Raw genomic sequence first — 25,341 nt, 5'->3', positions numbered from 1 at the left:
ATCTGTCAATAGCCATATAATAACAGTGACTCCCCATACACATCTTTTTCAAGTGTATATAGAACATTCTCCAGGATAGATCACATATCACACCACAAATCAGGCCTCAACAAATTCAAAAAGATCAAAGTCATACCATGCATGTTTTCTGACCACAATGCTATGAAACTGGAAATCAACTACAAGAAAAAATTTGGAAAGAGTGTACATAAATGGAGGTTAAATAACATGCTACTCAACAAGGAATGGGTCAACCAATAAATCAAAGAAGAAATAAAAATTACATGAAAGCAAGTGAAAATAAACAGTCCCAAATCTTTGGGATATAGCAAAAGTGGTTCTAAGAGGGAAGTTTATAGCAATACAGGTCTACCTCAAGAAGCAAGAAAAAATCTTAAAAATAACAAAACATTTGTTTGCTTCTCATAGGAGAAAGACATTTCCTCAATTTTTAAAAATGTATTTATTTGTTTGAGAGAGAGAGCAGGGAGGGGCAGAAAGAGAGGGGGAGAGATAATCCCAAGCAGACTCCTCACTGACAGCAAAAGAGCCCAATGAGGGTCTTGAACACATGAACTGCAAGATCATGACCTGAGCCAAAACCAAGAGTTGGACACTTAACTGACTGGGTCACCCAGGTGCCCCTCAATTTTCATTTATTCAAGAATATACAGCTCTCTGGTCTCTGGGTACCCTGCTTTGGATATTTCTAACATGCATAGCAACAATTCTTTCATTCACTCCTACACAGATATGTATATGCACGTGTATGGATAGTTCTACATGAATGGAGACTCCTCATTCGTGTTTGTATTGATCTAGAGTCTTTTTCTTCTTAAATTTTTCTCCACACCAGCCTCTCTGCACTCCAGGTAACTTATTGTGCACCGATTCATGCCTTTTCTGTGCTCACATATGTGTGATCACATATGTGGTTGTGTTGACACTAACATACACTCCTGAAACCGGAGCTGGCTGGTGTGGTGTGTTTATTATGCACTTGACACCTTCCCTAAGTGTGCTCCTATTCAGTCCTCACAACAATGTTTGAGTTGACTTCCATCATTACTACATGTAATACATGTACTACATTTTACATGTGAAGACGCAGAGGTACGGAGTGGTTAAGGAACATGGCCACACAGTAAAGTTCAAAGGCAGGTAGGCAGTATGACTCCAGATCCATGCTCTGGAGGAGATTTTTGGCCTTTGGCTTTTTTTCATAAATTGAGATCACGTTAGGAACAGTTTTCTGAATCTTATTACCCTTTACCTGTTGCAACACGTTACAAAATCCCATCTCATTTACCTGATTCCTTTTAATGGCTGCAAGCTATCCCACAGCGTTGATACTTCACAGTAGATGCTAATCATTGCCCTCTTACTAGGCATTCCCTTTGTAAAAATGTTTCCCCTATAAGCACTGCTGATGGAAAACATCTGGTACATTGCCTTAGGTAACGGTGCTTCCATTTCTGTGGAATGTTTTTTTTTTTTTTTCAAATATACATGATACCAAACTGACCCCAGAAAAAATAGAAAACTTGAAAAGAAACAGGTTAGAAAGACGATTGAAGATGTACTATTTATAAAGGAACCATGACTAAATGTGTAAATTAGTTCATGGTTAAATTCTATCTGATACATAAAGGAAAGATGATTCTGGTACAACTTAAACACTTTTAAAGGCCTATGGAAGTATGGGAAATTATCAGTTATAATATCTTGGCTTCTTCTAGCCTCTGTGGTACCTTCCCACAAATTAGAAAGGCATGCCCCCTCTGAGCTTGCCCATGACGTCTATAGATGCAGACGTCCACTCCAAGGGCACACCATGCCCCCTGGATGGTTGGGTCTCAGCCCCCCACTTGCTGAATGTGGTAACTTTTTAAATTTCTCAAAGTACACAACTCCTCTGAACAGTGTACCCTAACTCTGAAACCATAGTACAAAAGGTAGTACAAAGAAAGACGCTTATAAACCAGCCTCATTTATCAATGTAGATATGACTGTTCCATACAATTCCTTAACAAATTCATAGTTGGCAGTGCATCAAATGAATAAAACTATAACCAAAAAGGTTAATTTAAAAAATGGAAGCATGGTTTATTTTTTGGAAATCCATTACTATAATTTTTCCTCAACATATTAAGCAGGGAACAAAGATATAAAAAGATACTAAGAAAACATTTGACAAAACTTAGCAATCATTCACAGTACCCATTCTAGAAGAAACTAGTTAAATATGACCAAGTTTATTTCTTCAAAACAAGCATCAATTATCATTCTGAATGATGAACACTGAAATGGCATCCATTAAAATCAGGAACCAGACAGGATAGTTGTTACCATCATTACTATTTACCATCTCTGTAAAGTTTTATCGAATGTAATAAGATAAGAAAAATTAAAAAATCAAGGCAAAGAGGAAATAAAAGTCCTCCCCACACATATTATGATTATATACCTAGAAAATCCAAGAGACTCCAGGAAAAGGAACACTAGTATTAGTAAGGAATTTTTAGTAGGTGCAAAAATCAAAGATAAAAAAAGATTAGTAGCTTTTTTTGTCTTACAAATAATTTTAATACAGAAAATAGTGCTTCTATGTACACATGGGTCACCTCATTTAATCCTTGCAGTGGTCTAGAAGGTAGATACAATTATTATCCCCACTTTGAGAATGATGAGAGAAGCCACTGAGAGGAGAAATTGCCCAGAGATGCACAGACAGTCATGAAAGAGTGGGATGGATGGGGCGCCTGGGTGGTGCAGTCGGTTAAGCGTCCGACTTCAGCCAGGTCACGATCTCGCGGTCCGTGAGTTCGAGCCCCGCGTCAGGCTCTGGGCTGATGGCTCAGAGCTTGGAGCCTGTTTCCGATTCTGTGTCTCCCTCTCTCTCTGCCCCTCCCCCGTTCATGCTCTGTCTCTCTCTGTCCCAAAAATAAATAAACGTTGAAAAAAAATTAAAAAAAAAAAAAAAAGAAAGAGTGGGATGGAGTCCAGTCAGCCCAACTCCACATGCTGTGCCCTTAACCGGCCTCTTTCTGAGGCTTCTCACTTCAGAAGAGAATTGGAAGATTGCATCAACTTAAAAGAATGGGTCTATACACTGCTGAAGACTTTGTTTCTTGTCACATTTATACCCAGGTTACACACACACACACACACACACACACACACACACACACTTCTTTCACATAAATCATCAATGAATAACAGAATCATGTTATACATGTCCCAGTTTCTTTTTTTAATATGAAATTTATTGTCAAATTGGTTTCCATACAACACCCAGTGCTCATCTCAACAGATGCCCCCCTCAATGCCCATCACCCACTTTCCCCTCCCTCCCACCTCCCATCAACCCTCACTTTATTCTCAGTTTTTAAGAGTCTCTTATGGTTTGGCTCCCTCCCTCTCTAGCTTTCTTTTTTTCCCCCTCCCCCTCCCCCATGGTCTTCTGTTAAGTTTCTCAGGATCCACATAAGAGTGAAAACATATGGTATCTGTCTTTCTCTGTATGGCTTATTTCACTTAGCATCACACTCTCCAGTTCCATCCACGTTGCTACAAAAGGCCATATTTCATTTTTTCTCATTGCCACGTAGTATTCCATTGTGTATATAAACCACAATTTCTTTATCCATTCATCAGTTGATGGACATTTAGGCTCTTTCCATAATTTGGCTATTGTTGAGAGTGCTGCTATAAACATTGGGGTACAAGTGTCTCTATGCATCAAGCAATCTTAAAATTTGTATGGAAACACAAAAGACCCCGAATAGCCAAAGTAATATTGAAGAAGAAGACCAAAGTGGGACGCATCACAATCCCAGACTTTAGCCTCTACTACAAAGCTGTAATCATCAAGACAGCATGGTCTTGGCACAAAAACAGACACATAGACCAATGAAATAGAATAGAGTCTCCAGAATTGGACCCACAAAAGTATGGCCACCTAATCTTTGACAAAGCAGGAAAGAATATCCAATGGAAAGAAGACAGTCTCTTTAGCAAATGGTGCTGGGAGAAATGGACAGCAACAGGCAGAAGAATGAAACTAGACCACTTTCTTATGCCATTTACATGTCCCAGTTTCATATCCTCCCTCCCCTTCCCTCTCCCCGTGCCTCCACCACCATGGTCCTTCCCCATCTACCATAAGCACAGTACTCCTAACCCATGTTAACCTGTCTGCAAATCGCTGTCTGCCCGTCTGTATTTTTCACCATTACATATAGTTATATCCATACTCTTATGCATGCCAAAACTTCACCATTGCTTTCTAAAATGGGGTCTTTGTACAACTGGTTCTTTCTTCTTAATCCCTGCATGGTATGTCCTATTTTATTAGTGTGATCATACCCCCTTTTCATTCAGCTGTTTCTTTCTTGTAGGCTTTAAGCTTTCTTTAGTTTTGGTTTGGCTTGGTTATATATACAACACTTTAGGCACTGGCATTTGTATTTTTGTGACAGGTTGGGATCTGTATTTTTAATTGTAATAATGTTGTCAAATGCTTTCCAAAATGGCTGTGTGGACTTGCATTTATATCAGAGACTGGTGTGTATATGCTCTCTGGAGTATCTTGCCAACAGTAAGTGTTAAAGTTCTTAATTTTTATGGCCTGATTGTTGTAAAGAGAGATCTCATTTCAACTTCAAATTGCATTTCCCTGACTGCTAATGAGTAAGAGACTCTCCCCCCATTTGTTAATCATTTGGATTTGCTCATCTCTGGGTTGCTGAATGAAACACTCGGCCCATTTTCGGTTGGCTTGTCTTTCCATTACTTGTCAATTTTTAGAAGACTTTTATATTACAGCTGTTAACCCTTTGCCTGTCATATGCACTGCAAATGTTTTCGAAATCCCTGTTTTTATTTTTAATTCTTTGCCATCAGAAGCTTTTCTTTGGATTTCATCAAATATGTATTTCATTGTATGACGTCTGGGTTTCTGGGTTTTCTGTTCAAGAAATTTTCTCTTTCTCTAGATGTCTTGTATTTTTTGCAGTTGTCTTTAATACATTTGTAGTTCATATTTTCTGGGGTGTCGAAGAGGAGCTCAGCTTTATTTTCTTCCAGAAACAATGGCCAGTTGCACCAACACCATTAATTAATACATCCACCGCCCAGGGAAGGGAAATGCTCCCCACACAGAGATCGTTTTCCAGGGTTTCCATGTGATCCCTCCCCCAGAACCTTCCTGAGCGAATCATTTGCAGTCGGCTCTGATGTCTCATGAGAATAGATCTCTGTTCTCAGCTATTCCCAGTGCCAGCTCTTCCACGTGAACCTCAAGGGGTTTTTTTTCTACTTTCCAAAATAACTCCCAAACTAACAAACCAACCACGCACCCACCCACCCACCCAACCAGCCAACAAACCATCGCAGAGTCCAGTATATCTCTCTGTCTCTCTGTCTCTGTCTGTCTGTCTGCCTCCCTCTCTCTCTCTTTCCTCCATGTTGAGTCCTACGTCTCTTCTACGGTTTATTTGTTTCAGGTGCTTGTTGCTAAAATAGAGAGAAACTAATTGAGTTTTATGCATTTCTCACTCGGTCACCCATCTTTTCAAATTTCTTTCTTAATTCCAGCACTTTGCTTACTTAACTCTCCTGGGTTTTCTGAGTGTGCAGTCACATCAGCAAAAAACACAGCTAAACAAAAAGGAATGGTTTTATCTCTTCTATTCCCCTGTCTACTCTGAGTTCTCATTTCTCATAATGTTGCCTTTTCTGCAACACCAAAACAATGTTGAAAAATGATGGTGACAGTGGAAACCTCTTTGTTACCATTTAATTGAGGCAGCTGTAATACTTTGCCTTTGTGGATAATGTGACATTTTTTTCATATTTGTTACTGCTTTGGACATAAGTTTTTATCATATCTAAAGAGTTACTTGTGTAGTGTTATTTTACTTAGGGTTTTCATTATCGGTGGTATCTAAATTCTAATAATTGCCTTTTCAGCATCACTAGCTTGATCATATATGTGTTTTCCTCCCTTATTTTCTGACACAATGGATTGTGCTGGTAGATTGTATTACATTTGACCAACCTTGCATTAACTGGAACAAACATGCCTAAATTATCTAAAATAAAATACGAATTTTTGCTCATATGTCTTACATTTATTTTCACAATATTCAATAATAATACTTATTATTTATGTTGACATGATTTGTGCTTGAATATTAGACAAGACTTCCTGGTTTGTTCTCACCTTGATCAACATCGAGAGCAAGTATGACACTGGACTTCACCCCTTCTGTCTTGTTTTATGATGATTCTTTCACTTTGTTATTTCCTTGTTACTTTTTCCTATTTCGTTTTCTAGTTTGGTCCAATTACTATTAATTTCTCTTTCCCCTTGTTTGTTCGGAAGTTGTGGTGGATCTGCATAACAAGGGCCCCCAGGGAATCTCACCTCCCAGTGTGCTGAGCAGGTTGAACTTTGGGACTTCTGACCCTGCCATCTTGGCCCTGCAGACACCCACGGAGGCTCTCGCTGTGCTCTTCGAGGATGAGAGAACCCAGTGGAGAGCCTCTGAGGGACATCGAGGTCATGTGGAGAGGGAGAGGCCCAGCGGTCCTCTAGCCCTTGCTGAATGCAGCCACAGGAGCAACCCCAGGCAAACCATGAATCGTGAGAAATACTCATTTGTTGCTGTTTTAAGCCAGCATGTTCTGGGAGCCGTCGTCATGAAGCAATACGTAACTGATACCAAAGAAATTTCCCATCTGCTATATTCATAATCAAACAAGCATTTCCTCATTATTGTATGAAAACAAGGCACCAACTATTTCCCTCACTGACACAGTACTGGCCCATCCGACCAGACCGAGGGGAGCCTGGCACACACTTCCACCTTCTCCCTCCCCTTCTCGCCCACCTCCTGGGACCTGCTGGCAGCATGTTTGCTCCAGCCAACAAGCACGCCTTTCTATTTCAAGAGTTGGTATTTTCAGTTATTTACTTGTTTTACACATGCCCACTCACTCGATCATCATACATTTATATTTAACTGTGTGTGTGTGTGTGTGTGTGTGTGTGTGCCTTTCCAAGGTTTATGCCATATTTAAATATTAGCCCCCGGATGGAGCCTGTATCCTGGCACATTGGAGACTCTTCTCACCTGTCAAGTGGAGGACTTCCGGCTTGCTGGCTTGCCTCCCCCCTCAGTCGTCTTTCCAGCTGATTCCAAAGTCTTAGTTCCCATAGCAGCAAAGGAGGAGCCGGATGCCAATCCAGTTCTCCCTTCCTTCTCCCTGTGTATTGTGTGTGTCTAATTACAGTGCTTCCATTGTAACTTTTGTTGCTAGGTAGGTGACAAAGGGCAAAGATATACTCCCAGGGGTTTCGCCAGAAGAAAGAGCATCTCAGATTGCCAACAGCTGCACCGGTTGGGCTGGCCTCCAAGGTGGGTTTCCAAGTAGGAGCGGGCTACATCCACACCAGCCGACTGACTTTGATAGGATTGAACGTAATGTGCAGTAGAAGTCATTGTAATATCATTGAGCCATATCTTAAGTACATTTTAGGTGTATAACAGGCAAGCAGAAAACTACCAAAAAAACATATCCTTCTAAAAGGTGGCATGGAATATCCTCACACACAGAAACATTCTCCTCTGTTAACCTCTAGAGGCTTTATCGATTTACCTCTCCCATCAAATCCAGACAGACTGAGAGGAGAGGGCACCAGGGGCTGGGAAGGGGCTGGGGGTTAGTGTTCACCAGGACAGGGTCTCAGTTTGGGGAAGGCGAGGAGGTTCTGCTGATGGACAGGGGTGATGGTCACACAACAACGTGACATGCTTCATGACACTACATCATACACTTAAAAATGGTCACCGTGTTAAGTTTTAAGGTGGGTACATTTTGCCAGAAAGAAACGTGTGTATATCAGGATCTCATGAGGAAGCCCCCAAGCTGGTGACTCAGGAGATTTCATAGGGGAGACTCCACAAAGGCGAGGCGGGGCGACGTGCTCACCGATGGTGAGGAATGTGGGCTGGAAAGTGCTGGGAGCTGTCAGCCCCGAACCCTGAAGGGGGAGGACAGCGAGTTACTGGAACCTGAAGGCGGCCGTGTGGAGGCGGTGCCCTGGCAGTAGCTGTGGCCTCTTATTCACCTTCCCTCTGATCTGCCTCTGCCCTGCAGGCCCCTTGGCAGAATCCAGCATGAAGCAGGAAGGCTAAAAAGCCCGTGTATTCTTTTCAACCAGGTCAGCCTCCTGGGAAAGGGAAAAAGGTAAGTAAATGTGGACAGCATAACAGATGCAGGCACAGGAGAAACCCAGCCCCGCAGACACTTACCGAGCAATGCTGTTGTGTGAGCCTGTGTCCCAGGTCCTTGGGACCCAGCTGTGAATGAGTCCCCCTCCCCCAGGGAGTGTCCCTTCTGGCTAACACAAGCAACATAACTTCTGTGACTTATTTCGGCATTACCCTTCTTCCATCTGATCTTTGTGATTTTTCTGGAACTAATAATATTCCCTTTGTGTTTTCTGGGAAAGAGAGAGAGAGAGCACGTGTGCGTGCCCAATTGGCAGAGGGGCAGAGAGCGAGGGAGAGAGAGAATCCTAAGCAGGCTCTGAGATGTCAGCACAGAGCCTGATGCAGAGCTTGATCTCAAGACTAGGATCATGACCTGAGCTGAAATCAAGAGTCAGACCCCCCACCAACTGAGCCAGTCAGGCATTCCTGGAACTCCTAATACTCTTACAGTAGGGTTGGGATGTCAATTTGAAACCACCTGTTTTCATCTAATATTTTCATCTTTTTTCCTGGGTCTTTTGTTTTGTTTCTTCTAGGCCAGCAGTAAGTAAGCTTTATCTGCAAAGCTTTATCTGTGATGCTTCAGGCTCTGCAGGCTGTGTGGTCGGTCCCCAGCACTCAGCTCTGCTGTTACAGTGAAAAAGCAGACCTAGATCATACATAAATGGAAAGTGTGACTGCATTCCAATAAAACTTCATTTGCAAAAATAGGCAGGGGGCCAGATTGGGCCCCAATGTGCAGGCCCTGCTTGAGGCCACTAAGTTGGCCCCTAACAGTGACTTATTCAAAGCCCGTCTTATTGAGTCTTCTAATAAAAAGGCCCATTCTGTTACTTTGCTGTTTTCTGGAGGGTCCATTTATCATGCTGTTCACTGTTTTGTCCAACTTTCTGGCCCTTGGCTCCCTGGATGGGGCGGGGGGGGCAGTATTGGTCTGGGGTGTTCTATTTCTTCCCCATAGTGACTTTAGGTCCTTTGGGTGCATCATTATTTTTTCTTTACCACTTCATCTGCTGTATTGATCCTTGGGCCTGGAAGTACATCTGTTGGGTGATGTTGAACTGTCCCTGCTCTGATGGGCAACCGGTGACAAGCTCCCCATCAGGGAATCAGGCACAAGGATAGGTGTTAATGTTGGCACGGGTGTAGTCCAAGCCCTCGTGGATACCGAGGTGGGGGTTTCTGGGACAGTGGCCCCTCTGTCCTCCCTCTACTCTGGGGAGCCAGCAGGCCTCATTGATGAAGCCCTGGACTGCAGATCTTGCCTCCTCCAAATGACCTTTGGCTCTGTGGTCCTCTCCTGGCATCTCACTAACCCAGAGAGATCACACACTGCACAACTTCTTGCAACCAGGCCCCTCGCAGGCCTGTGGTCCTGGCTGCCCTTCCAGGTCCATGTGCCAGCCAGCCCAGCCACTCCAGGGGTGGCTTGTGCATCTGGATTCCAGCTGGGGTGAGGGAAGAGCCCCAGGAGGCAGCTTCAGGCTGTCGTCATCTCATGCTACCATTAACACCAGGGTTTCAATCTGTCCACACGTCACAAGTTTTCCAACCGGCAGCTGCTAATGCTTTCCAGAATCAGCATGTTGGTTGGTTCACGTGAGTAGATGTGGTGAGGAGGCTCGCACACAAGAAGCCCGGTGCTGACATTGGAAGTGGACCCACCAGGTGAGCTGAAAGGCAGGTCAGCATGGAGAGTGAGTCTGGAGAAGGAGCATTATGGTGCATGGTCTGCATCTCAGAGAGGAGATTTGTCCACCATGCCTGTGACAAGCTGCAGGCTGAGTGGCCGCCGTGCCCCCTCCATGAAGTCAGCATGGCCCAGGGCAGGGCCCCAGGGTATGGGTGTGGAGGCTGGAAGGGATATCTGAGACTAGCCCCATCCCCGCAGTCCCCTGGTGCTTCACTCCTCTATTCCCTCCTCCCTCTGCACAAATGCATCTCTGGAGCTCCTTTAGTGGCCATGGCGTGGCCAGTACGCACCTCGAACTTCTGCCCATTCAGGAAAAAGTCCTGCACAGAAGAGCCCTGGTGCCACTGAAATACCAAAGAATGCAGCAGCAAAATTATCCCTGGTTCATACTCTTTAAAGAGTGACAGATGCCCCAGTTCCTGACGTGGGTGTTTATGCAGGAAGGCATTAAAAGATTAAGTATGACTCTATTTTTTGACAAGAGACCAGGTCCCCATTCAATATCAATATGCTGGCATTATTATTATTTTATGAAAACAATAATTCACAGTTTGCTGAAAGAGAATAACAGTATTGATCTTCTGAACAGTGCATTTTATTTTCCATTAAATTTTTATGGAGCATGACAAGCTGCGTGCTGGGTCTGATCTCTTCTGCACGTTAATGTACAAAGCTTTTGCAGATGTGGAAATTATGAGGTCTGTATTAATAAACCAGCTCTGATGGTCTAGGAATGAAAAGTAAACATTTCCTCACCAGAGTTTTGCTCCAAGCTTATTAGTTATTGAGGTTTGTGAACTGACCCACGAAGGAAATAGAAATCTCTCCTTGGTGAGCAGAGAGAAAGAAATATGTTAGCAACAACGAGCAACTCTCTCTCAGAGGCTCCTTAATAGCCTTGCAAATACACATTTCCGAAAAGCAGTAGAGCATGAGCAGAGGCAGGGGGTAATCCAGACAGACCCCGGCTCATCCCCCCACCCAGAGACAACATCTGTCCCATCACCAGAACATTTCGAACATCTTTCGGAGTAACTGCGTTCTCAGAAATACTTCTCTGAGGAGCTGAAAACCATCACTCTTCACTCATGTCACAAATCCCTACTTGGAAGTTGACATTCTTACTGATCCATTGGCCATTTGAAGATGGGGTTATTTGAGTGAGTCCTTCTCAAGTCTCCAAGTTCCAGACTGTAACCCACAAGGACTCACTGATGTCCATGAGTGCGATGTGTTTTAATATCTCTTTCTTAGAAAGAAAGAAAGAAAGAAAGAAAGAAAGAAAGAAGAAAGAGAGAACAAAAGAAAGACAGCAACATACAAAAAGAGCTACATGCCAAAGTCTTCACCTGGCTGTGATATACAGAGACACCTCTGAACAAGGGCATTTCTGACTAACATCAGAGCAGAGTCATAGATTCAATGGCGTTTTAAGCTGTTCACCTTCACTTTGCCACAAATACATATGGTCTGTGTGTGTGTGTGTGTGTGTGTGTATGTGTGTGTGTGTGTGTGTAGGTGTGTATTTTCCAACAACATCCAGTTCTCTGACACTAACTGGTGGTCAAGCAATTCAATCCAGTTCTGAAATTAACTACCCAGTGTTAGTGCAGACCCCACAGGGTAAGGGTTCTGTCTCACACGATGGCCCCACTTCAGATGCCAGCTGCAGATGGGGTCCCCAGGTTACCCACACTTTTGCTCAGCTGGTTACAAAATCAAGGATGACCACAATCTACTTTCAGGTTCAATAATTCACTGCAACAACTCCTGAAACTCAATAAAGCACTATCCTTGCTATTATAGGTTTATTATAAAGGATAGAACTCAAGAACAGCCAAATGGAAAAGACACATAGGTCAAGGTATGAGGGGGTGGCCCGGAGCTTCCATGCCCTCTCTGGGCAAGCCACCCACCTAGCACATCACATGTTCACCAGAAGCTCTCTGAACTCCCTTTTTTTAGCATTTTGTATTGAGGTTTTATTATATAAATTATATAAATTATATAATTGATTAAATCTTCTGCCTTTGGCCATTAAACTCAACCTCTTGCCCCTTTACATGTGGGGTAGAGCTACACATTCTAAGCCTCTGATCATTTTATCCCTTGACCAGCCCTCTCCTGGAGCTTTCTAGGGGCCAACTATGAACCACCTCATTAGCATGCAAAATGCTCTTACTAACTCAGGAAATTCCAAAGTTTTTAGGAGGTCTGCATCAGGAGCCAGACACCAAAAACAAATGTTTTATCATTATTATTATTATTAATTATAATTATTACTATTATTCCACAGTCTTGCAACATGTTACAAAGAGGACTGGGGAAGAGCACCTCAGCATGGAAGGCAGGACTTTACTGCCTGAGTGTAATATTACAAAGCACACATGTGCACACTCATGCATTAGTTCTCTGCTGGACAGAGGGAGAAAATGGGTCAGCATGTGTGACCCTTCATACCATAGGATGGAACTAGAGAGAGATACTGAACCCTTTTATGAGCTCATGAGCTGAGCCTGCACCTATCAAGGAAGCTATCAGTCTTCTAGTGTCAGTCCTTCTCTCTCCCCTACAGGACTTGTAATTAGTCCAAAATGAACTGTATACAGACTCCATTTTCTTCAAAAAGCTCCCAGAATAACAAATTCACTCAGCTTTTTCTGATTATCAAATTATGACATTAAATAGGCTAGCTTTGAGCATGTGGAGAGCTGGTTGTGATGCAGTGTGAAGTCCCATAAATCACTTCCTAGGCTGCAACCCACTCGGGGGTGGGGAGAGAAGGAAAGGCTTTCAGTCTGTACATGGTAGGAAGCCCCATACCACCTTGACTTTTCTGTGTCAGTCTTACAGGGATCTGGCCCAACCCTCAGTCTCCCAAGCCATCAGGAGACTTCCCAGCTCGAAGTTAACTACGATGCACACTTTCAAACCAGCTTCCCAAGAACACTTCCCTTGTGAAGCCTGCCCTGGTACTCCTGATGGAGGAAGGTTGACAGTCCACCCCTTGAACATCTCTAGGACCTTGTCCTTCTCTTCCTAGCCTTGCAATGGCCATCTTACTTAACCCCTCCAGACCAGAAGCTCTTGCTCTACCCATTAAGTGTTGGGAGTATAGCTGGGGACACGGGGGACCCATGGGGCCTTTGAAAACTGAGGTGGACCACTTCTCATCACCGTTTTTTGCCATTTACTATGAGTGCCGGCACTGCTCTGCAATACAGATTGACGCACTAAGCAGGTCAAGGATATTAACATTCTGTTGGAAATCCGCAAGGGCGTACAAAATACCAAAAATAATCAGTTTGGGGAAAACATGGGTTTGAAAAACAAACCTAATCTAAAAATCAAAACAGTGTTGACTCAGAAGAATGAATTTATTTTGGAAGCCAGCAATTTCAGATTTAATTGTGTTGATTTGTCATTTTTCTCCCCCGTTCCCTTTTCCACAGTGTGTTGCTGGAAAAGGCTCAGAGCTGCCAGGGCTTTGATTTATCTGGTATGGCAGAAGACCCCCATGCTTCCAGAAAAGACCTCATAGCTAATGCTTACTTCAAGTGCAATTAAAGGGACTTGAACATCCCGTTTGAAATTTCATCCTCATACTTCAAAGAAATTAGTTTGATGAGTGATTGCAATAGAGTGAAACTAATAATGAAAATAATTAATGCTGGAAGATACTTCATAGGCACATAAATTGCTTGTGTACCTTCTTTATATTTAAAGAAAGCCCCCAAGTCAGAAAAGGGAAAAGCCAGGAGGCCAAATTGCCCATCCCAACTTCCCAGCAGTTTGCTCACTGCCTCCTAATTAAGAGATCCCTCCTGACACCTCTTTGCTTGGACCAGCATTTGTAAACAGTGAGGCCATTGAACTGAATTCACATAATTGCTATGGAAAACATGGTCCAGACTTCTAAAACCTACCAGCACTCAGGAGGGAATAACAATCACAATGAAAGCTTGGGTGATGCATGTGGGAAGAAAGAAGTTCTCCACTTCCATGTCCCACCTTTAAACCCACTTCACCAAACTTGACAAGCCTTTTCAACATGGGATTCCAGATCATATTGGGCAAAAAAGATGTGAATCGATCAATTGTCTTCTGCTATCCTGTGCCACACACATCCAGTGGAACAGGGATCACCAAGCACAGAAACGCTTCCATTGTGAACTCCCACCGCATCCATCCCCAGTCATGATCTCAAGTGGAGGCAATTAATCTCACGCATTACAGAAGTCTTAGTACCTCTTTGTCAATCCCTACTCCAAGTGCCAGGCACCTCTGCTCCCTTGTTAAAAGGTCTGGTTGACCCAAGTTCTTGTCTGATGGCCAGCTTCTTGGTTGTATCTTTCACAGAGGAACCCGTGCAACACATTTCTTTTGTATTCCCTGCCTTCTGTTATGGACTGGGTTGTGTCTCTTCCCTATCCTTTGCCAGCTCATGTGTTGAAGCTCCAACCCCCAAGGTGACTGTTTGGAGTGGTAATTAAGGTTAAGGGAGGTCATAAGTGTAGGGCCCTAACCTGATAGTATTGATACTCTTGTAAAAGGAAGAAAAGACACCAGAGACCTGTCTCTTTGCACACTCACAGAGGCTAAGCCACATGAGGACACAGCAAGAAGGCAGCCATCTACAAGCCAGGAAGATAGCTCTTTCCAGAAACCAGCCATAAGGCACGTATCTTACACTTTGGTCTCCAGAATTGTGTGAAAACAAATGCCTGTTGTTCAAGCTACCCAGTCTGTGATCCTGTTATGGCAGACCAAGCAGATTAGTGCACCTTCCTTGTTTTCTCCAGCCTTCCTTGGCTTCTTCTGCCCACAGTCACCCTTTGTGCCCCATCGTCATTGCACTTAATCACCCACCACCCAAGTAACTCCTCTCAAAGCTCCCTCCATTGCCTAAGCCCCTCCGACTCCACTCACCTCATTATGTCACCAGAACCGCCAGTCTGTTCCCACCCCCACGTCCTCCCAACTCATCAGGGCTCCCCCCCCTTCAATCTTCTCTCAGCTTGCAGGTTCCTTAGCCCATTATTTCATTCTCAATCTCACCAACCCCAAATTGTCCCGTCTTTGGTCTAAAAAGCCCTTCTTTTGGTTCCTGTGTCCTTTTGACATGACTCACGGGTCTTTGAAAGCTTTCTTGCCTTCAAGCACAAGACGCCTCAGGCTCGTATTGAATGTTTTCTATTTCAGACCTGGAGATACTCTTTTCTGCAAGAATCTCTGGTTCCTTTTAGGGAGAAATGGTAGTTAGCAGCCACAATCTGGATGGCAGGGTGATTATTGCTATTAGGACATTATTGCTCCTAAGATTTTTTGGTGTAAAGGGCAAGAAAATATGTGTTTTGTGAAAGAAAAAAAAGTATACAAGTTTACATCAATACTTCTTATTCAGACTGAATCAAGTTTCTAACATGTTAAATCCCCCCTTATACTACCTACGCACCGTCCTGGGTAGCACCCGGTTTTCTTGCTGCAAACCATTTGAAAAGACTTTATACTTGCTAAATGTATTTATTCACACATATGCATATCGATCTTGACGTGCTCCGATCCATGTTGTTTTCTATCACTCAGCAAAGCAGCCTTTGTTGTAGTAGCCATGTCCCTCAATCCAAAGGATCTTTTCCAATCTTCACCTTGTTAAAGCATATTTGACATTGTAGACCCTCCCTTATTTATTTTTTTTTTTTATTTATTTTTGGGACAGAGCGAGACAGAGCATGAACGGGGGAGGGGCAGAGAGAGAGGGAGACACAGAATCGGAAACAGGCTCCAGGCTCTGGGCCATCAGCCCAGAGCCCGACGCGGGGCTCGAACCCACGGACTGTGAGATCGTGACCTGGCTGAAGTCGGACACTTAACCGACTGCGCCACCCAGGCGCCCCGACCCTCCCTTATTTTTGAAACACTCTTTCTTAAGTTTCTGTTGATCAAGACTCTTCCTTTTTCCCTCCCGGAAAATTTTTCTCTGTCTCCTCCAATTCACCATGAAATGTTGGAGGTCTCCAAGGTCTCAATCTGTTGCCCTCTTCTTTAACAAAATAGTTTCTCTCTACAGAAGAGCTTGCATATGCCCATGACTTCAACGTCTCCAAATTTCTATCTGTTGCTCAAATGCCCTGTCCACTCCATGAACATTTATTTCTCTACTCATGACTCTGCATAGATACTGAAAAGGCACTTCAAACCCACCATGTCCAAAGGTAGTTTTATTCTCTACTCCACCCCCACTCACCCAATCACATTGGCCCTCTTCTGGTCAAATAGCATTATCATCTCTCTTGTTGCCCAAATTAGCATTAGCTTGGTGACTAAGAGTCTTGGCTTTGGATCCATCCTTCATGCTGTTGAAACCAAGCTCAATCACTTACTAGTTATGTTCTGTTTTCCCCATTTTTAGAATATGGACAATAATTGACCTCCTGTGAGGGTCAAATGATGTAGCTGATATAAAATACTTAGCATGAAACTGGACAGTGTAAACACTCAATATATGATATATGTTGGTACCTTTGCCGCCTCTCACCTTTACCCTCTTCCTGCCTCATCTAGCTATCAGACCATGTGTTTCTCATGACAATGGACTGGGAAACTTGTTTGTGTCTGGGCAACACTCTTCACCTCATCTCATCTCTTCCTTCTGCTTATGAGGTACTCATTCCAAGGGTCTCCGGTACTAAAACCCACATCATACAAGTGAGAAGTTGACCTAAGCAGAATTCATCAGACTTCCAAGGAAATTTGTTACAACTACCAGGAAAGAGGTGACATTTATTGTTTTTACTGTGGTTCTGGATTCATTCACTGTAAGTCTGATAGGAGCCTAGAGCAACCAGTGGTTACTGTATTCCACTAAATGGAAAGATTCTGCCAGAGAATAAAACAACACAGGGAAAACTGAAAAAAAAAAAAGTGGAGCTATATAATTGAAAATAAATAAAAGGAGGAGAGAGAGAGAGAGAGAAAGAGAGAGAGAGATTAATATTAGTTGAGTTCCTGGATCCAGCTATGTATGCCTGGAGCAAAACATTTTCCTGACTTTCCTGGGTATAGAAGCTAAATCATTCCTATTTTTCTTGTTTAAACTACTCTGAACTGGGTTTCTGAAACTTGCAACTGAGACTCCTCACTAACACAACAATTTGCTCAAGAAAATACTCAAGACACCTTGAAAGGATATATAAAATATGGCAATACATCATAAACTCAAATTCAGAATAAAAATTAAGAACAGTGAATATAAAAGGATTTCAAAAGGAATATAAAAGAGTAACATCTAAACTATCTCACTTGGAAGAGTTAAGACATAAATTTTGGTTCTAAGCTTTTTCCTTTCAATTCACACACAAAGGGAACCCTGAGAGTTGCATGATGCATAGTTTACAAAAGATGATGAGCAGGTTGGATGCTCAGGAGAAGCACACAAATTCTTGCTCCCGAGACCAGACAGGAAAGCCAGCACTCATAACTATTGCCTTCCATAAACTCTACCTCCTGGATGAATGAGAATGAGCCCTAGTGTCCATGTACTTCAACAGGAGCCTATCTTTTCTCTGCTTCTGTAGCTATCACAGATCTTATTGATACTTTCCCCCAGATGCCCTCAACCCACTTGGATTCACCTGCAGAGCAGTTCTCCCCTCAAATGCCTGCACCTCTTCTCTTCTCTGCCTGTTGGCTTTCTCAACACATTGCAAGCTTCCCCAACTGCATGAAGGTATGGCCCAGAAATGAGGGGACATTAGTGTCCCTTCCTCCAGGGAAACCATCCAAAAGTAGTAGATGGGAACCGGTGAATGAATGGCCAGCTTCCCCATCTTGGTGTAGGCGACAATGCTGAGGCATGGTGTACATGGCTCCCCCAAGAGTCCCCTGCAGGACTGAACCTCATATACCCACGGGAAATGCCCACTTGTTGGTGTGTTTTCTACTAGAATTTACCTTTCCCCTTTCACTATTATATATTCTCACTTGTGCTTCCTGGGATCACTTCTCAAATAAACTATCTGCACTCAAATCCTGTCTCAGGGTTTGGGAAACCCAACTTAAGACAGTCACTAACTGTTCCCACAAGGTGTCTAGAGAACACTCTACTGTCTGCCACCCAAGCTCAGACGGAGGCTATGTCACAAATCTGGATCATCCACAACTTGATCCGAAGCAAATCAGGATTTGTTGTCCAACTCTGGACCCTCTGTCATAACTTCTCAAGAAATTCCTTACATGGAAGGCCTTGATTCCTTTATAAAATAAACATAAATTATAGGTTGCCTGAATTAATCATTAAAAAAAATATTCTGTATTTTATGACGCTTTGACATCTTAGGAGCCTTGCTAATCCTGGAAAGAATGCCCCTCCCAGGGCCAGCTAATTTCTAGAGGGAGCCAACAACTTGCCTGCAAGCACATCTTTCATAAACAAATCAACCAATCTTAAGCCTCTAACCCCTGCTTTATCCAGCTCTCTTCTATCATTTCTCTGCCCTAAATCATCCCAGGGCCAGTTACCATATAACTGGAGACCATCCCAGCAGCTTAGAGCCCTTGAAGTTACTCAAACCAGACAATGCTAAACTTGCTTAAACTTGCTTACCCTGCCTCACCCATTCCTTTCTGGGAAACCACAATAAAGTCTCTTGCCCATGCTTTCCCCTGGTTCCCTCTGCCTCCCGACCAACCCCATGTGGTCCTGTGTGGCACGATGTGCCCCCTCCTCTTCATCTTTCAAAGGTACTTGTCCTCATGTTTGTCATCTTACCTTCCTGATTACAACAAATCAAAACATTCTCCTCTTCCTGCTTGTACCATACGCCTAAAGCCCAGAGGAGCGAGGAAGACACCAAACATTAACTAGATGTTTAGTGAGTTCACTTTTCTGAGCCTGGACTTCCTCAGCTATAAGATGGAGATGACATCACCTGCCTCCCAGAGTGTTAAAAGACAGAAGAGAAAGGCTGGTGCTCTGATTATTGGTCTTTATTTTTCATGTTATTATTACTTGGGGTACAAATTCTAGGATCAGATGACTTTGGGGCAGAGTCTGATAAACTCATTAATTCCTGGTATGACCACTAATTAATTCAATGGGGTCTTGAATTGTTGATGAATGAATGAATGAATGAGTTAATGAATGAATAAATCTGTTGTCTTACTGGTTCCTATGAAAAGCATCTTTCTCTTCAGCTTTGTCTTTTTCCTCAGATTTCAGATTCTGATTTCATGCGTTCAATTCAGAGCACTAAGATAATAAGCACATTGTCATTATTCAGCCTCACTGACAATTTATAAGGTAGTAATTCATTATTTCATTTGGCTAAAAAAAGTACACAAGTATACAAAGTGGCCGGTGGTTGGGATGACAGAAGGCACCCACCACTGCTTCTACCCATTTCTTTTCTTCCTATGGTGTTAATCTTACATAAGTGGCTATTACCACATGAAACATATTTGAGATTATTTCAATTAATTATGTTTGCTACATTGTTTCAAAAGATTATTCTACCATTTGCTAGCAATTAAACAGGCTTTCATGTTAAGTATGCCGCTTGAGGGTATGTTGAATAGGAGCTATGCACATAGTAATTGAAATTAAACTTCCTCTTGGAAGAAGTCTGTTCTTTGGAACTCAAGTATTTCTGAGGTGGCAATTTAAAAGGACAGGGAAGGATGAATAATCACTTAAAATAGTTCTTCGGGTAACCAGAGGCTTTCAAAGCTTTAAAATTTTACTCCTTCTTAGAATAAAACAATATTTTTCACCTTGCAAAGATAGTCCAAGAACCAGAGGGATTAGTAATAGATATTTTTTGCCAACAAAGACCTACTGAGTGCACACAGAGTTTGGGCAGTGTGTTAGTTCTGTAGAATATATAAGGTAATGGTTCCAATAGGGGAGGGGGTGGAAGGAGAGATATTTAAATATTTAGCTTGCAGCAAAGGATGGGCATTGGCCAATGAAAACACACATACGCCCTGACACTGAAGCAAGTTCTCTTTTTTTTAATGTTTATTTCTTTATTTTCAAGAGAGAGAAATAGAGAGCAAGCAGGGAAGGGGCAGAGAGAGAGGGAGACAGAATTCCAAGCAGACTCCACTCTTTCAGTGCAGAGCCTGATGCAGGGCTCAAACTCACAAACTGTGAGATTCCAAAACCAAGAGTTAGACACTTAACCAACTGAGGCACCCTAGTGCCCCAAGAAGCAAGTTCTTAAAGATATATTTCTAGGCAAGGGTTAAGCCTAAAGTTGCTGGATGCTGGGGAGATCCACAAATGGCATAACTTCATTTCATCAATTTTAAAATAAAATTTCAAGAGTCATTTCCTCTTCACATATGGGTTATTTGGAAGCAGATTATTTGATTTCTAGGAAGTAGAGGGTTTTCTAATTGATTCCTAGCTTAATTCCACTATGGTCAGAGAACCTACTCTGAATTATTTTAATAATTTTAATCCTATGAAATTTGATGAGGCTTCTTTATGGGATGGTATATTGTCAATCTTAGTAAATGATTCTGTGCACTTGAAAAAGAAATGTGCATTCTGTTGTTGGGGGGCAGGGTTTTCTATAGATCAGTTGGGTCTTGTATTAGTCGTCCTGTCTGTCTAAACCTATATTCCTCCTGATTTTCAATTTTCTTGTTTTATTTGCTATTAAGAGAATATGTTAACATCTCCCACATTGGTTATGGGTTGATCTGCTTTCTAGTTCAGTCCATTGTGGATTCATATATTCTGATGTTATTGGATACATACATATTTAAGGCTGTTATATCTTCTCAATCTTCTTAAATGACTGATCATTCATTTAACATTATGAAATGTCTTGATTTCTAGTGATGCTGGTTGCCTTACAGTTTACTGTACATAATGTTGATGTAGCTCCAACAGATTTCCTTTGGTTAATGTCTGCAATGGGGTATTTTTCTTTATGCTTTCACTTTCAATCTTTATAAGTTCTTATGTTCAAAGTGTATGTCTCTTGTAAACATCATATAAGGTTTTTTTTCTCCAGGTTGACAATCATTATCTTTACCTTGCTTGAGAAATTAAGTCAATTCATATATTATATAATGACATATATTTGGTTTATATCTGCCACCTTACAACAGCTTTCAGTTTGACTCAATTGTTTAATATTCCTAATTTATGCTTCCTTGTATTAGGATTAGTCAGATATTTTATTCATTCTTTTTAATTCTCCCTAAAATTTTGTTAGCTAATAGATGTAGAATGATACATCAAATAAAGACTACTGGAGTAATACTTAGAGGGGAATTTCTAGTCTTAAACACACACGTTAGAAAAGAAGGAAGGTTGAAGTCAAAGATCTAAATTTCCATCTGTGGAAGATAAAAAAGATTAAGTCAGATACAAAAAAGTAGAAGAAAGGAAATAAAAAAAGATAAGAGCTGAAATCAAAAGCCTAGAGGAAAAACATAGAGAAAAATTAATGCAATCAAAAGTTGGTTATGAGATGTCAGAGAAAATGAAAGAGTAAGTAACTCCAAAAGTCCATTGCTCCAAAAAGGCAATGAAAAGTCTGGAAAAAACTCAGAAAGTCAGAATCAACTTTTTTGGAACTCCAGAAACTAACTGAAAGCCTATAGCAATCAGAAGAATGCTTCACCACGGAAAGACACCCAAATCTCAGGGATAATAGCAAACTTTGTGGTATGTTAACTTACCATGTTTCCATCTCCTGCCCTTAAGTTCAACGGTGACCCTGAAGAAAAGAGTTCACAATGTCATTTCAGGTCCCAGCAGCAGAGAGAGCAGAGCAGACCTCATTCACAAAGAATTGTGGTTGTTGGTTTTGGCCTGTCCAGTGGCTCCTAGAAGAGTGACCCAAAGGGCTTTCATTTATCTCCCTTCACTTGCAACTCTCCTGGTGCTGGGCCAGCTACCCACAGGACCTCTTCTGAAACAGTGAGAGTCAGATGCATTAGCTGCTGATGCCTGAGGCAAACAATTGACTGTCCATAATTATGGGAGGAAAGTCTGGAGAATAAGTTGCTTTTGAGATTAAGGACTTTGAAGCTGCCACATATTTTGGAAATCTAGACGGCCACCCTAGATAGCTGTGGGTGCATGCTTAGAAAAATCCTGAGGCCTTGAGCTTTCATCTATGCCTGATACGCAGCACTGCACAAGCAGGAAGTGAATGCTAAGATAGGTTGTAAGTTACTTGACTTGGTGCTGAAGGCAGGCCCCTACCCACAAACAGAACCCATCTCAGAAAAACGGAGGACACCATCAGATGTACTAAGAATCACACAGCAAGAGTTCTAGAAGGAGGTAAAGGAGTAGAAACAATATTTGAAGGAATAGTCCAAAACTTCCCAAATTTGCTTTAAAAATTAGTTTACACATCCAAGAATTTCAACAAACTCCAAGTAGGATAAACACAAAGACAGTCACCCTGAGACACATTAATTAAACTAACAAAAGACAACAGAGACAATCTAGAAATCAGCAAGATAGGAGCATCTTATCACATTCAAATTATCCTCAATAAGATTTCAGCTGATTTCTCATCAGAGACCATGGAGTAATAGCATTGTAATGACGTATTCAAACTATTGGGAAAACAAACAAACATCAACCAAAAACTCTATATCCAGCAAAACTATCTGTCAGAAATGAAGGGGAAATACAGACATCCCCAAATACACAAAAGCTGAGAATTTGTTCCTAGAAGTCCCACCTTACAAGAAATACTAAAGAAGATTTTTTAGGCTGAAAGTGTGTGTGACCACAGAATAATTCAAATCTACTTAAAAAAAAAGCACCAGTAAATCTATTTCTGTAATTATAAAAGACTTCTAAATGCATATTCTATCTCCTTTATTCTCTTAACTGATTTTAAAAAGTGATTATATAAAAACCAGTGTATATATAATTGTATTGTTGGACCCATAAAATTTTCTTTTCTTATAATTTTCTTGTTGGTTCTGCTATCAAAGTCATTCTGGACTCAAAAAGAATAGAGATGGTTTCACTTTTGCCATTGTTTAGAAGAGTTTGCATAAGATGAGTGTTATTTTTTCCTTAAATATTTGGAAGAATTTACCAATGAAGGCAATTGTGGTTGCAGTATTCTCTGTGGGACAATGTTGAATAACTAATTCAATTCCTTTAATTGACATGGCAGTGCAGGAAGGAAAGTGTGGTCTTTCCAGTAGATAGGACTCAGTCAAGTCGACATGTGGAATAAGATGGGTTTTAATCCCCTAACTCACATCATGCTGAAATCCCAGATGCATTAGATACCTAACTATCCAAGGCAAAACAATAATGTTTTTAGAAGAAAACAAGGTAACTTCTTTGTAAATTTGAAGCATTCAAAGATCTCTTAAATAGAGACAAAAAGTACGTAAACATGTAGGAAAAATGTGGTCAAATTATACAATATTAAGATTAAGAACATCTTTTCAACAAAATATACCATTAAAAAGTGTAAAAGCAACCATAGAATGGGAGAATATATTTATAATACATATATCTTTCAAGGACCTCATGTCTAGAATAATTTAGTAACTTCATCAAATCGATTAGAAATACAGACAACTCAATAGAAAAATAGGCAATAACATAAACAGGCACTTCCAGAAGGGAATGTCCACACAGCTGGCAAACTGATACAAAGGTACTTCACCTTATTTGTTGTCATAAATGCAAATTCATGTCACTAGTGCACAATACTACCTACTAGATGGCTAAAATGAAGACAAACAAAAAACACCAAATATCAATGAGAACATGACACAATCAGATCTCTCCCATATGAATTTAATCATACTCATACTCAGAAAAATGAAAATTAAAATAATATTTCCATCTACTTATATCTCCACAATTTAGTTTGGACAACCACGTTGGAAAACTCTCTGTCATTATCGACTAAAACTGAGTATACAGTTGGTCTTTATTGTTTGCAGATGTTGTATTTGAAATTTCACCTACTCACTAAATTTGTGACCCCAAAATCAATACTCACAGTGCTTGTACTGTCATTTGTGGATGTGCACAGAGCACCTGAGGTCAAGCAAGACGATACTCTGTCATCTTGTTTCAGCTCTTGGTGTTGTAAAAGTGTCCTTTTCATGGTATATATTTAGTACTGTATTTTTCACATCTGGGTGTCTTTTGCTGGTGTTTTTGCTTTAGAAATAATCCCAAGCATAGTGCTGAAGTGCTATCCAGTGTTTCTAAGCACAAGAAGGTTGTGATGTACCTTATGGAGATAATATGTGTGTTAGATAAGCTTCATTCAGGCATGAGTTATGGTGCTGTTGGCAGTGAGTTCCATGTTAATGAGTTAACAGTATAAATTGCACAAGGTGTCCTTAAACAGTAGCACACATAAGATGAAGTTATGTATTGATTAGTTGATGAAAATGTTTTAACAAAGGACTCATAGGAACCTAACCTAGTATTTCCCCAGGAACAATGGCTCAGTATTTGTTAATTTTGTGTTTGTGATCACTTTATAGGACACAATGAATGGTGAGAACCAACTTTATGTTCCAGCAATTCCACTCATAGCCAAACACCCAAAATAGGTATATACTTATCGTCCCCTAAAAAACGTACACTAGCATGTTCACAGTAGCATTATGCGCAGTAGCTTCAACCTGGAAATTTCCTCAGAGCCCATAAGCAACAGCATACATTTGGTCAGTCTCAGTAAGAATGAATCAACTCCAACAACACACATAATATGGACATATCTTACAGATAAAATGTTTACCAAGAACAGACAGGCACAAAAAATTATATACTGTGTAATTCCATGTAAAGAAAGTTCAAAAATAGGGCAACACTAATTGATGTTAGAAGTCAGGAAAGTGGCTCTCCCATGAGTGGGTGGATGTTTGGAGGGGTTTGGTGGTGGACGGAGAATGAGAGCTTTTCATGGATGTCAATGATGTTCTGGTTAATGATGGAGTGCTGGTTCCATGGTGTGTCAAATCTTTCAAAATGTATTAATGAGCAAGTCAACAATTGCAATAGGTATTTTCCTCCTCCCAAGGCAGAGAGAATGATGAGCATTTAGCTACTTTCACTGTTTCACTTTCCTGGGCTGTTTCAACATTTTCCTGCACAGTTTTTGTGTGGATGAGCAGTGCTATCCATCTTCCCTAGTGCTATCCCCTCAGAAACGAGTTCGTGCCACTCAGCGTCTTTGGTTTTCCTAGCTCAGGTAGCTGTTGAAAATGCTCTGCTCTACATTGAAGGTTTTAATGACAGCCACCACCTTTTTCAGCAGAGGTGGGTTAATCACTGGGGAACATGGGCTGGCAGAGTAGAGCAGGTAATGTGTTTAATCTTTCATAAGATCTAACAATTCTCTG

Source organism: Lynx rufus, unplaced genomic scaffold (assembly GCF_022079265.1).
Source record: "Lynx rufus isolate CCGP_SWC_20201006 ecotype Redwood Valley unplaced genomic scaffold, mLynRuf1.p SCAF_2, whole genome shotgun sequence".
Lineage (NCBI taxonomy): Eukaryota > Metazoa > Chordata > Mammalia > Carnivora > Felidae > Lynx > Lynx rufus.
Note: the sequence above shows the minus strand (reverse complement) of the source record.